At 55.7% G+C, this 12,626-nt stretch overlaps 1 long non-coding RNA gene across 1 annotated transcript in view; it reads right to left on the reverse strand.

Moving 5' to 3' along the window:
• The window catches only part of LOC143659876 (uncharacterized), a 15,017-nt gene extending 6,893 nt beyond the window's left edge, over positions 1-8,124 (reverse strand). The window contains exons 1-2 of the long non-coding RNA XR_013163799.1: positions 6,153-8,124; positions 1-4,156 (exon numbers count right to left, since the gene is read on the reverse strand). The exon at positions 1-4,156 is cut by the window's left edge and continues 842 nt beyond it. This is a non-coding gene — a long non-coding RNA (uncharacterized LOC143659876). The remainder of the gene's footprint in view (positions 4,157-6,152) is intronic.
• Positions 8,125-12,626: the final 4,502 nt, after the last annotated feature.

A 12,626-nucleotide genomic window follows, 5' to 3' on the forward strand; every position in this document is an offset into this window, starting at 1 on the left:
TGTTTGCCCAAGTGCTCGTTTCCTTCACTGGAAGTGACTCCTGCAAAGGAGGGGGACACACTCTGCTGCCAGCCGGGCCTCTTGCCCAGGCTCCCTACCCCTCACCCCCACCCCAATCACCCTTGGAAGAGGGTTTCAAAGTGACATGCCCGACTAGCAGTGTCAGTATCACCAGGAAACTTGTTAGAAATGCAGATTCTCGGGCCCCATCCCAGACCTGCTGAGTCTAAAACCCTGGGGTGGGGCCCAGCAACTGGAGTTTTTAGTGGCCCTGCCTGGGAGGTCTCTCGGGCAGGCTCACGTCAGAGAAACCCCGACTCAGAAAGACGAAGACGAGGCATTTTCTGAAGACCCCCCCCACCCGCCTCCTGTGTGGCCCCTTCTGGTCCTTGACCTGGGCACTGAGTCACCTCCACCAATGTGGCTTCAGGGCTGAGAATCCCGCAGACAGGGGAAGCTGGCCGTCACCCACGGGGCAGAGCTGCAGACAGCAGAGCCCCAGCCCCGGACACAGGGTCCAGGAGGCCCAGCAGTCTCGGCTACCCATCCCCGGCCCGTGGTCGGCTCGGCTCAGCCCCGCGTCCCTCCACTGCTTCCCAGCCCCACCCGCTGCACAGCCCCCAGCCCTGCCCAGAACTCAGCAGTCAAGATAAAACAGCAACGCCACACTTTTAAGTTAAAATTAATGCCAAAAAATCCATGATAAGCAAAATATTGACATTTTAAATGAGGACAGATCCGGCCCTGAACTCGCATGGAGCCCAGGCGCTCCAGAAGCCCCTCTAGCTCTGAGCGCACAGGCCTCATTTACCTCAACCTATCCCTAGCCCTGGTTCCAATAAAACTTTATTTACATGAACAGGCTGGCCAGTGGCACCCGGCAGTAATGTAGCTGTTTGAATTTTTAAATATTGTATTAAATTATTTTTATCTTGATTACCAAGATGTCCGGCATCCCTTAAATTTTGCCCCTCGGTCCCAGCCCTGCTCCGCACACTTCTGTAAAGCTGCACTGGCCTCAAACATCCTGCAACATGATGGCTCGTGGAACTCCCCGGTTTCCCAGACCTAAGGCCGGAGGTGCCGGGTCTCCCAGCGGACCCGGAGTCCGGCAGCCCGAGGCTGCTCAGGCAGGTCCTGCCCTCGCCCACAGGGCCTATGTGTTCGCAGAGAACATTCCCGGATCCATTGCTGCTGACGGGGCAGAGCCCTTGCCAGGGGGATTTGCATCAAAGTCTTCTCAACTTTAATGGTGTATGACATTTTTGAGACAAAATACGGCCTGGCTAATCATAGTTTAATAGCTCCACCTTTATAAGTGGCCTGACTTGGAGTATATACAGTAATATTTTAATTCCCCAGCTCTGATGAGCCCCATTCCAACCAGGTATTCGATTTCTCCATTTATAAATTTCGCTCCCAGACGTTGGATGCCAGGGAACACTGCCGAACAACTATACGAATACAATATTTAATATTGGATGTCAGTTTGGGTGTTCCACTCAATTTCCTGGAAAGAGCTTGAAACTCCTCTCATTTGGGTGGAATATCCAATCAGTTCCATACTCCGAGGCCCAGCCCGATTGCCATGTAATACCACATAACTAAGTTCTCTAATTTCTGAAATGCAAATTTGGAGCAGATGTAGGAAAAGTGTGGCGTTTATTTCCAAATGCAACAGTTGTCAGGGCGGGGCCGCTGGGAGGGGTAATTAGCAGGGGGCCGCGTTCCCAATCGCACCCCTCTCACCCAGGGGTCCTGCTGGGTGACGTGCTCAGGTGTGCAGGGTGGGCAGGGAGGGTGGGCAGGTGCCCAGGTGCCAGGGGAGGGAGGCGGAAACCTGGGGCTGGGCAGGTTTTGCATCTGACACAGAATCCTTAGAAACAGCGGGCTGCTGCAGCTGGACGGCTGGCCCCAACTGCGCGTCATCCCGCCTCATTTTGAACACAAGTCCTCTGATGCTCAGAGAGGGTGGTCTGGTGCACTGACATCACACAGCCTGGCTGGAAGCCAGATTTTAGTCCTGCTCAGTCCTGCACTCTCTCAATGCTTTTTCTTCCTTCCGGGTGGGTCACTTGGTCCTTGGAGACTCAAGGGGGTTACTGTTCCTGACCGAGGCCTTCTCAGTGACCTTAATGTGTGCACTCAGCCCCCAGCTCCGAGGGTGCAGGAGCCGTACACAATGGATGCCTCTCTGCAGGAACCGCGGCTGCTCTGCAGGAACCGAGGTACTTTGGGCCTCTCCTGGGAAATGGGGTGAACAGTCGATCTTCGGGCCTGTGCTGGGTGCTGGGCCTGGCGTCACCCAGCGCGTGGCCTTGCTGCTGTCCGGCCCCTGGAGGGACCGAAGGAGGAAGTCAGGGACTTGGAAGCGGGGGCTCTCACAGCTAGCCCTCGCCCTCCTGGGACTTGGGCCACTCCCGCCCCTCTCTGGACCTCAGTTTCCCCTTCTATACAGGAAGGCAGCCGGGCCCAGGAGCTCCAGAATCCCCTCTAGCTCTGAGCGCACATCTCTTCCCACCACCCTGTCCCTGAGCGAGGATGGAGCAAGCACAGGAGTCCTTGGCGTGCTCAGGCCCGAGAAGGACTTAAGGAGTCGCAGCTGCAGTGCCATATGGGGGAAGTGCGTGGGTGGTTCCGGGCCTTTCCCGCAGCTTTCATTCCAGGTCTGGCCAAGTTCAGGGGCTCCCCGCGCTGTGCCCCTCCCGGCCCCCGCAAGGAGTATCGGGTCTCCCTCCCTCGCCCCTCCCCTCGCCGAGTTCTCCGCCTCCTTTGCAGACACCAGGCAGCTCAGCCTTGGCTGCAAGGAGCCCCTGTGGGAAACGAGCCACCGCAATCTCCTGTGGTCTGGGGGGTCTGCTGCTAATTGGATTGTAAAAGATGATCCCTGCACGCAGCTGTCTGCAGAGCTGGGCCCCAGTGGCAGGAACAAATGAAATGCAGACCTGGGCGGGGTTACCTGGCGAGGCCCAGACCCCAGAGGTGGAGGAGGGCAGCCGGGCACTGCCGTGGGAGACGCGAGGAGCAGCTGTGCCACCTTGCCCAGAGCCCACCTGGCCGCAGAAGTACGCCCTTTCCCGGCCGCTGCCTCGTGCCCCTTGGCACTTGGGTTTTAAGGAAATCGAATCTTCCAGACCCCTCCTCATCCCATCCCAAGGGAGAAGGCTGCTCCCCAGGGGTGCTCCACAAGCACAGCTAAACCAAGAGCCATCGGTGCTGCTCCCTAGGACGCCCTGACAGGGCCAAGCCCTGGGGCACCCATTCATTTATTCATTCATGTATTCATGCAATATCATGCATTTGCACAACTCTCAGGCAACCCCAGCCCCATGCCAAGCACCAGGACTGGACAGATGGCCCGGCCAGGACGGGGCTGCCCTCCGCGTCTGTTTCCCCTCCCCGACAGAGTCCCCTGCTTTTAAATAGGTGTGCTGCTACCCAGAATTAAAACTACATTTCCCATCTTCCCCTGTGCTTAGCTGTGGCCATGTGACCACATCTGGCCAGAAAGATTAAGAAGAAGCATAACGGACTTTTCCTTCAAAAAATAAAAAATAAAAAAACAGAGGAAGAAAGTTTTGACTTTATGGGTATAGGGTATTCATAAAAATAATGATAAAAAAAGTGATCAAGAATCAAAGTTATCTTACGGGAAAAACAGAAAAAAACAGCCGACACAAGCCCTCTCTCCGCCCTTACCTCCGATGATCCTCTTCCCTGCCGGCTGGGATGTGGATGTGATGGCTGGAGCAAAGGTGCCTTGGGGCAAAAAGGTCCCACGTGGTATAGCAGAAGGCTAGAAAGGCCCGTCCCTGGGGACCTTTCTGGAGCATCCCTGGCCTGCCGTCCCCAAGATTTTTGTGCAAAGGGGGAAAAAAATTTTCTTTATGCTATTGGTCCTTTGGGTTTCTATTATTTCCAGCTGAACATAATTGAAACCTGTACAACCAGCGATCATAATATATGATGGAGCAAGGGGAACTGCTTACAGAGGGGGCCCAGGGAGGCTCTCAGAGGAGACGGCGACGAAGCTGAAGACTGAGGGTGTGTTGGCCACGTGAGGGAGGTGGTGGGGAACTGTCAGGAAATGTGCACCAAGGCCAGAGAGACTTTAGGACAAGCCTGGGGTCCTCCAGGGTGGATGGAACCCACTGCTCTGTGTCGGGAAAAATACAAACAAGACTTTAAAATCTGCTCTCCACTCAAAGGCAGAGGCTCATTACTTGCGTATAATGAAATACACGGCTCTTTTGCAGCCAGGGTTGACACGATGGCCTTCTGAGTTTAAAACTAGTAAAACCGGATTACAGACTCCTTGCAAGGCTGCACATGCAGAAATTGACAGCTGTCGATCCTAATGCCAGGCGGCGGCTGTCCGTTCAGGGCTGGCCTTGAGACATGCCACTGCATCCTCAGCTGACCGGTCATGTGCCCCCTCTCCTGAGGCTCGGACTACCCCCTCCCCTGTAAATGCCACAGGTCCCTGAGTTGTCCCGGGGCCTGGCAGCATGCTGGACAGCCCACACACCTGTCCAGTGACACTGACCATGCAAACTTTGGCCAGACACCAAAGGAGACCCAGAACTTCGGATTCTTATTTTGTGCCTAATTGTGGGGGGAAGGGAGTCATTGTATTGAATCAGTCTCGACAGAAATCGAGGTCTGGATTGCATCTGGGGGTGCCATTGTCTTCACCCCAAGTGAGCATATCTCTGTCTTATTTCTGAGTCAAAAATACCTGTTTCCAGGAAGACCAGAGTTTGTAGTAATAAATGGGGCAATAAAGAGCTTACAATAGCTCTGGCTTCTTGGGTCTAATTCATTTCTCACTCAGATGGTGAGCTTGATCTGTCCCCCGATTTCTCTCCCGTGTCCTTCTCTTTCTACATCGGCACACCCAGCAACACAGGCTTCACTGAACATGACCACGCCTGGGGCCCGACCTGGGGGCTGCCAGGGTGCAGGAGACGACACATCGCGTTAGAGCCGCCTCTGCACGCGTGGTACTTCAGTCACAAGCCTGCGGAAGGGTGAGCGGGTGCACCCGGTGGCAGCGCTTGTGCCGCGAGGCCGGTTTTGGCACAGGGGGAGGCGTGCCTGCAGGGTGGCTTCCGCTCTCCATGCCCACCTGGGTCCCGTGCGGAGGCTCCAGCTCAGTCTCTGTGACACTGCAAGAGGCTCCGGGAAGGGAGCGCCTAGCACAGTCTGGAATGTAGGCACAGGAAGGAAACTGGGAGAGAAGTGCAGAGAAGCTGGAGTCCGTCAGGCACCCACGCCGAACCGGACGTTTCCAAGCAGAGAGTGCACCAGACATGAAAAGCACACCCTGGTCTCTGAGGATATTTATTCTCGCAGAACGAGGGGTGTGCCTGAAATGTGAGCAGGTGCACGATAATGGTGGCCATAAGGGCTGGCATGCCTTGCACACTCACGACGTGTCACTGTGGATTCTCAAATGCTTCCTAGTCAGTAGTATGCAGGTAGGGTCTGTCGCGATGGCCAATGGAGGACAAGGCAGCACCACTCATGCCATGCCCGCCCCACATGGATTCCGCTCTTCTCGTAGCCAAGATCTGATCAAACCTGCACCTGGTCAGCCCCCCGTGGGACGTGTTGCTCAGGGGCACCTGGCAGAGGTCTCAGGTGTGGGACAGGGCCTCGGCTCTAGTTTGCCCTGTGGCCTCATCTCCTGGCCATGTGAGTGCTATCGCATAGACAGAGCAGAAATCACCCTGCCGGTAGCTTCGCCAGTGTCTCCCACTCTGCAAACACAGGCTCGGGGATTCACAGACGACAAGTGCAGCACCTGTCACCCCGCCCTTATAGACAGACGCTCGTGTGAAGATGCTTCCAGGAGCCCCCGGGAACTGCCGGTTTCATGGATCCTGCTGCCCTGTGGGGCTCATCCAGTTCCACAAACACCTGCTGAGAGCCCTCGGGGCCCTGGGCACTGGGTAGGTAAGCCCGTGTCCTTGGAGAACCCAGCCAGGGCGGCCACCCAGCCAGGGCGGCCACCCAGCCCGGGACAAGTCACCTGCAAAAGGGGGTCCATGCTGAGCACTGGACACCCCACGGCTGCCGGCCCAGGGACCCTCTTAGCAAAGGCGCCACTTGACGCTACCAATACACAGGAGCACGCCACGTGCTCTCACCTTCCTGGGAATGCCACATGACACGCACACGGAGCAGAAAACGACCTGAAAACGACGATGTCGTTGCTGGTTTCTGAGGAAGCACTTGGGGTGGTATTTCAATTCTGTCCATTCAATTCTGTCATGGTTTAAATCTAAAAACCAAAACACCGTTTTCAACATTCAATTGACTGTTCTGCAGAAATACTCCATGTGGTGACTCAACCGTCCTTTCTCAACCATTTGGCTCTTTGGTGGCCTGGTGGGCACATCTGTGAGGTCTTCCCTTATTAGGGCCACGGGTCAAACCTCAGTGGGTGACATCAACCCAGATGGCACGTGAACCTGGCAAACATTCGAATCGGTTAGACATCCACAAATGGCATAAAAAAGTGACCCCGAGGGATAATGAGGGTGATTTGCAATTCTACACGTTGCAAAATTTCGGTTTTTGTTGCGTTCACCCATATTCTTAGGAGCAAACCATTTTCTTCTTTGGAAAAAAAAAACAAAATCTTACCCTTTAATGGGAAAATGGGTCGGGCTCTGGGTCCATTATGCAGTTTTGCCCTCATTTGTGGCTGCCCTGATTACAAAGACAAGCTCTTTAGTAAAAGTCAGTTTGGCTGTGTGTATTTCGTTCAAAGTAAACCACTGAAATGGTATTTGTGACTCATTACCCTCTCCACGGTGTGGTTCCCAGGCTGGTCTGGTTTTTCGGCCGGGTCGATAGAGCCGCTGGCCTGGAGCAGCAAGGGGCCGTGTCCCGGGGTTGACTGCAACTCGGCTAAACCCTGATGTTGGCCTCCCGGGGCCAGGGCTTTGACCTGGTCACTTCATTTTGATCCGACCCTTTACGCCAGACTCACGGTTTCACCCGAGTTCAGGAGGGCAGCATTAATGCTTGTGCAAACCAGCGGGCAACTTCTGGGCAAGCCCCGGGCTGAAGCACTGGGCATGGCCCCTCCGCCTGGCCGGGAGGGGATTTTCTCGTATCCCCCTTTGCTTCTCTGTTTGCTGCAAAGAAAAGCAAGGGGACTCCAAGTCATTTGCACACTTCACAAAGACAGCCTCCTGCGCTAAGTCCGCCCTGCTCTGGCCTGGCTTCTAACAGCAGGTCCACCTGGGACCTGCCCCCTCCAGACAGCACGTGCCACCTGAGCCCAGGGGTGCTGCTCTGCTGCCCCTCCTCCCCCATGGACCAGAGATTTTAAAAAGTGCTATAGGGTGAATTTGAATCTTTGACTTTCATAAGCACACATGGAATTTCTCAGTTCTACCTCTTCATTCCAGTTCTACCACCTCTCCACTGAGACAGGGCTAGACATATTCTAATTCCTTGGGCAAGTAATGATGACAAGATCTAATACTTAAAGAGGACCTACTGTGTGCCAGGCCCTGGCCTAAATTGTGCACCCTGACATGTTTAACCCTCATGAGCACCAGAGACAGATTATTGGGTTTGGCTCTCAGTTCTGCAGAGTTGTGTGACCTTGGACAAATTACTCAACCTCTCTGTGCCTCCAAGATTCACACAATGGGGATGTTAATGTCAGGCCTGGTAATGTTGTTAACTAAATGAGATTAAATATGCACGGCTCTTAAAAGGAAAGCTTGGGACCTGATAAACTTGTCACATTATTATCCGATTTTCCTCCAGCAATTACCTAAGGGCACAGTCAGTCATTGCTGAGGGAGGCTTCGGCTGGGAGCCCAGAGGCAGTCATGGCCCAAAGCTATCCCTGCTTCCACGATACTTGCCTTAAGGGGTTCCTTGCACAGCCTTCCCTGGCGGCCTACTGTGGGTCCCGAGGCCCCCGTCCAGGACGTCTCTAAGCAGGAAGATGTGAGACGACAAATGCTTACTGTCACCCCCTGCCCCAGCGCTCAGAAGAGAGAGGGGCCTCCCTCTGACGGGTCCTGGGTAGGGGCTGGTGAGCCAGGGGAGGAGGCAGGGGGCAGGGGACGGGGCGGGCGGGTTGGATGCCGCGGCCCAGATGTGCGCCGTGGGCAGGGGTGCGGGAACCCCAGCGGAAGGCGGCACAGCTGTGACGAGTAAGGGACCGCCGCAGCCCTGGCACGAGGAGGCCGCGTGGTTCTTTTTTCACACTCTAAAGGGGACAGATTTGTGGTTCGCTCCACAGCTCGTTGCCAAGTCCCACTTCAGTGATGGCTCTTGGAGCTGGCTCACCTTCCCTAGGGGATTTTCCAGGGGGTAGGAATAAAGGCCCCACCCTCCGGAAGGTGCCCCCCCCTCAGCCCTCCTTTACTTAAGTTTCTACTCATTTTCGTTCTGATTTTAACACAGTCCATCAAAGGGCAGGGGACACCCAGGCCTCCAGCGATAGACTATTGGCTATGGAGAGCACGCACGTCCCAGAACGGGCGGGTTGGCGGTTTCTCTCGCCGTAATGCCTGTCATGCCTGGGGCTGGCCTTGCCACTCAGGCTGAGAAGGTGGCAGGAGTTCTCTGGCCTTTCCTCTCCAACCTCCCTCCTTAGCACCTTCTAGAACCTCAGCCCTCCCAGGGCTGCCAGCCCCAGACAGGCGGTGGTCAGGGCGAGCCAGGGACACTGCCCCTTCAGGCCGGGGACCCATTTGTCCCATGAAAACAGAAGCAGTAGATTCTTTAATCCAAGAATCACCCAGTGCACACGCAATCGCTTACCCTCTGCAAGCAGGCAGCACCTAAATTTAGTGACACAGTGGGGCCACGTTCTGCTGAAAGCCATTACACTTTATATCTTCCCCCAGCACCCAGGCCTCTGCCCACACGTACATACACGTTTGCACACGCATGTGCATGCACTCTCCCTCCCCAGCATGCCCTGCGTGAGCAGCCAGGGAAGCTTCTCCCATCCATGCCGCTGTCTCGGCCCTTTGGGAGGGATGAAACCATTTTTGGATAAGTCGTCTGTCCACATGGTTCAATGTTCCAAAGACAGACCGTGAAGTTTCTCCCCCCGCCCCCTTCCTTCACCCTGCCACACAGCTCCCCCAATGCCGCCAGCGCTGCCCAAAGCTGGCAGATGCTTCTGGAGACAGTTTATGCCGCCAGTCCACCCAGCCAGCCATGGCCTTTTTGCCAGAAAAGAGAACTTTTCTGAACGAGGGTTCCGTGGTTTCTTTATCATCTCTGCTTGCAGTCAACAGCCAGCGACGGCTCTCCCCGTAAACAAGCTTGCCACCCCCAGGAAAGCTCCCTGCTGGAAATCAAATCGAGGGTTTGTCTCAAACACGGGTGCGCTCCAGGGAGTGGGGCCGCGTCCAGGACGGACCTGGCCACCGCGCCCAAGGCCGGTTAATGAGCAAGCCGGGCCGTCCCTGCCTCCCCACTCAGCGGCCGTGAAAGGCCCCCTTTGTGGCAGGGGAGGGTCAGATGCAAGTCACAATGCTCTCTTGTCAGAAGGGCCTCCCGGAGCTGCCCGTGAGGGGGGTGGGCGCTGGGAGGAAGGGAGCAATTTCGTCGTGGTTTCCGTGGCGTGCGCGTCTCGTCGGCGGCGCTCAGGTTTCCCAGGCCCAAGCTGGAGCGTGGTGTCCGCGGGCAGGCGGGCTCGGGCCTCAATGCAGCACCCGGCTCCCGTGTCCCCCACCCCGGGCGTGCCGAGGGCGGGGCCGGGGTCTCCTCCCTCCTCGAGGCTCCTGGGGGCGCAACCGCCAGACCGAAATCCAAATCCGCAGTTCCAGGAGTTTCCCTCTTTCCTGTTATTCTAAAACTAAGTACTTCACACGTTTGGGAAATACTATCACACACGGGCCTGCTGGAGGCCTGTGGTGGGAGCTGATTTCTTCCAGGGTGCAGAGCGTCGAGTCCGCGCGCCCTCAGGCCGAGCTGTCAGAATTGCTCTCCCGTGTGCAGGCCCCGTGCGCGGGTTGCAGATGCCGCCCCCCCCACCCCCGCCCGTCTCTGTGTCCCAAACACCCAACGCTTATTTCTCAGAGCCCCTCACAAGATCTAAGTTCACTCCTCCGTGGGATTTGAAGGCAAAATCCAAAGTGGTAGCAGGATTACTGGCAAACTAACAGCACATTTGTCACTCCAGTAGGATGAAGTTTGGGATGTTATATCATTTTAGGGTTACTCCAAATGAAAACCTACAATTTATTGGGGGAAAAAAACAAAAGAAAAGAAGAAAAGAAACTGGCATTTTAAATATGCTTTTTCTATTTCTCCGAAGCATGTGACAGGCCTGAATTCTCACGACATTTCAGAGAAATGAGAGGGCAGTGGTGCCCTGCTTTGGACAAGGGATGCATGGGGAAGCGTGGAGGGGACTCTGCAATTGTCGAAAGAGGAATTAAGGGCTGCGGCTTCTCCTCCAGCTGCCAGTCCTTGCACCTGACAGATGGACAGACGGTGACAACCTGGGACGGCCTGAGCCATGGGGTCAAGGGAACAGAGCCTGGGTTCGAAACCTACCTCCTCCCCTTACCAGCCATGGGTCCCTGGCAAATGACTCAAACCGCTGAGCCTCAGTTTCCTCCTCTGTAAATTGGTGGCGATGATGGCACCGACTGTGGAGGGAGGAGACGATACGGATAAGGTGGAAAAGGGTGCCAATGTGCACCCAGTGCATGCGGCCGCGACGTTCTCTCTGCCAGCCTGTGCCAACAGTCCAGCCGTCCGGGGGCAGGCAGGTCTGGCCCATGAGAAGGCTGATGTGGTGGGCCTGCTCCGCGGCGAGCAATGGAGGCGCTGCTGTCTCATCAAAGCAGCCAACCTAGTGTGGGGAGCCTTGGTGCGTCCATCAGTCCACTGGGCATTCTAAACGGACAGGCTAGGGGTGGGTCCAATTGGGAAGAGGGCAGCCGTGGGCATGGAGTGGTCAGACCAGACCCCCTGTCCCAGCTGGGTGAGTGGTCCGCTCATTGTTGATTACTAATAAGACCAATATCAGTGCTGCTTCCAGCTGCTTCGAGGCCCAGGTCGAAAGTTCCAGAGACTTTCCAGTGAGAGGTGGCTGTGCCAGGATGCACACATTTCATATTTAAGAGCTCCTTCTGGATGACTTCTCCTAAAAAGTTCAGTCTTGACACTCCCATCAGTAATGGATTTAATCCAATGGATGAAAAATAGTTTTTTATTTGCAGTTCCCTAAGAGCACTTGTGAGGTTGGGCACATTTTCCCCTCTTCACTGGCCAACTTGCATCGTATCAGCGTCGCAACCACGCATCGTGCCTCCTGCCATTGCTCGTGTGTCTGTCTGTCTGCATCACAGGTGGCTTGTCCGCAGACATGGCACCTGACAAGTTCCAGCACGAGGTCTGGCCCCCAGAAGGCTCCATGAGCAACACTCGCTTACAATGGGCTGAATGACTGAACGGCTGCTGAACAAGTGAGAGAATGGAGTGAGCACGTGCAGACAGAGGGAAACCCTACAACAAAGGGCCATTTCACTTTCCATTGTTACGGAGCCAGAGGAGAACAGGACGGGCAGTGTCTGCGTTGGGGTCTGGTGGGAGGCTGTGAAACAGACAGTGCCAGAGGGAAACTGCCCAGGACACCTTGCTGGCCGGCTTCCCCAGGCAGAGGTCCCCAGGGGCTGCTGCAGGCTCCCAAGGGCTTAAGAAAGCCACCCCGCAGGCTTGACCGCCTTCCGCCCTGTGCAGGGCTGTTCCCAGGCATCTCCAGCAGCTTCTCCAAAAGGGACAATGCCAGGGCAGCACTGATGGCCAGCTGTGGCTGCACGGGGGTCCAGGACAGCTCCCCTCCCCCAAGGGCTGAGCAGAGGTCGTGACCACAAAGGACAGAGAGCCGGGTGTCAGCCGGCATACAGAAGGGCAAAGCGGAGCCTGGCAATGGCCCAGCACTGCTGACCCCAAGAACCCAGGACACCACGAGGCTCCAGAGCTTTGCCCAGTAAGGACCCGTCCACCTTCCTCCAGCAGCTCCCCAGGCAGGGGAGGAGAAGTGAGAAGTCCAGCTGTCCCCAGAATTCCAAGTCCCCCCCTTTACAGAGAACATTCACTGTCACCCAGTATCCATTTTCCCCTTCTTTGGGTAATAGAATTTCCCACCAGGCAAACAGTCACCTCCAGCAAAGAACACATTTCGCAGACTCCCTTGCAGCTAGTAGTGGGCATCTGGCCAAGTGCTGGCCAGTGGAATGGGAGCTTGCATGGAAGTGATACGTGCAATTTCCCAGTCGTGCCCTCCAGGGAACGGATGTGCCCAGAGAATGACCATCATACAGCATGGGCAAATCAGGGGTTCCTAAATTCAGTGACAAGCGTCCTCAGATCAGATAGAAAGAGAGGAAACATAAAGGAAGAGAAGATAAGGCCAGGGGAAGGCAGAGGCGGGATTGGAGTGCTGCTACCACAAGCCAAGAAGCACCTGGAGGAAGGAGAGTCCCCTGGAGCCTTCACAGGGGCACAGCCCTGCCCTCCCCTGGACTCTGGACTTCTGTCCTCCAGGGCTGTGAAGGAATAAATTTCTGTTGTTAAGCCACAGGAAACTAATAGACTGGCGTGACTGTTTTTTCTCAGCCATC

The sequence above is a fragment of the Tamandua tetradactyla genome, chromosome 16 (assembly GCF_023851605.1).
Source record: "Tamandua tetradactyla isolate mTamTet1 chromosome 16, mTamTet1.pri, whole genome shotgun sequence".
NCBI classification, from domain to species: Eukaryota; Metazoa; Chordata; class Mammalia; order Pilosa; family Myrmecophagidae; genus Tamandua; species Tamandua tetradactyla.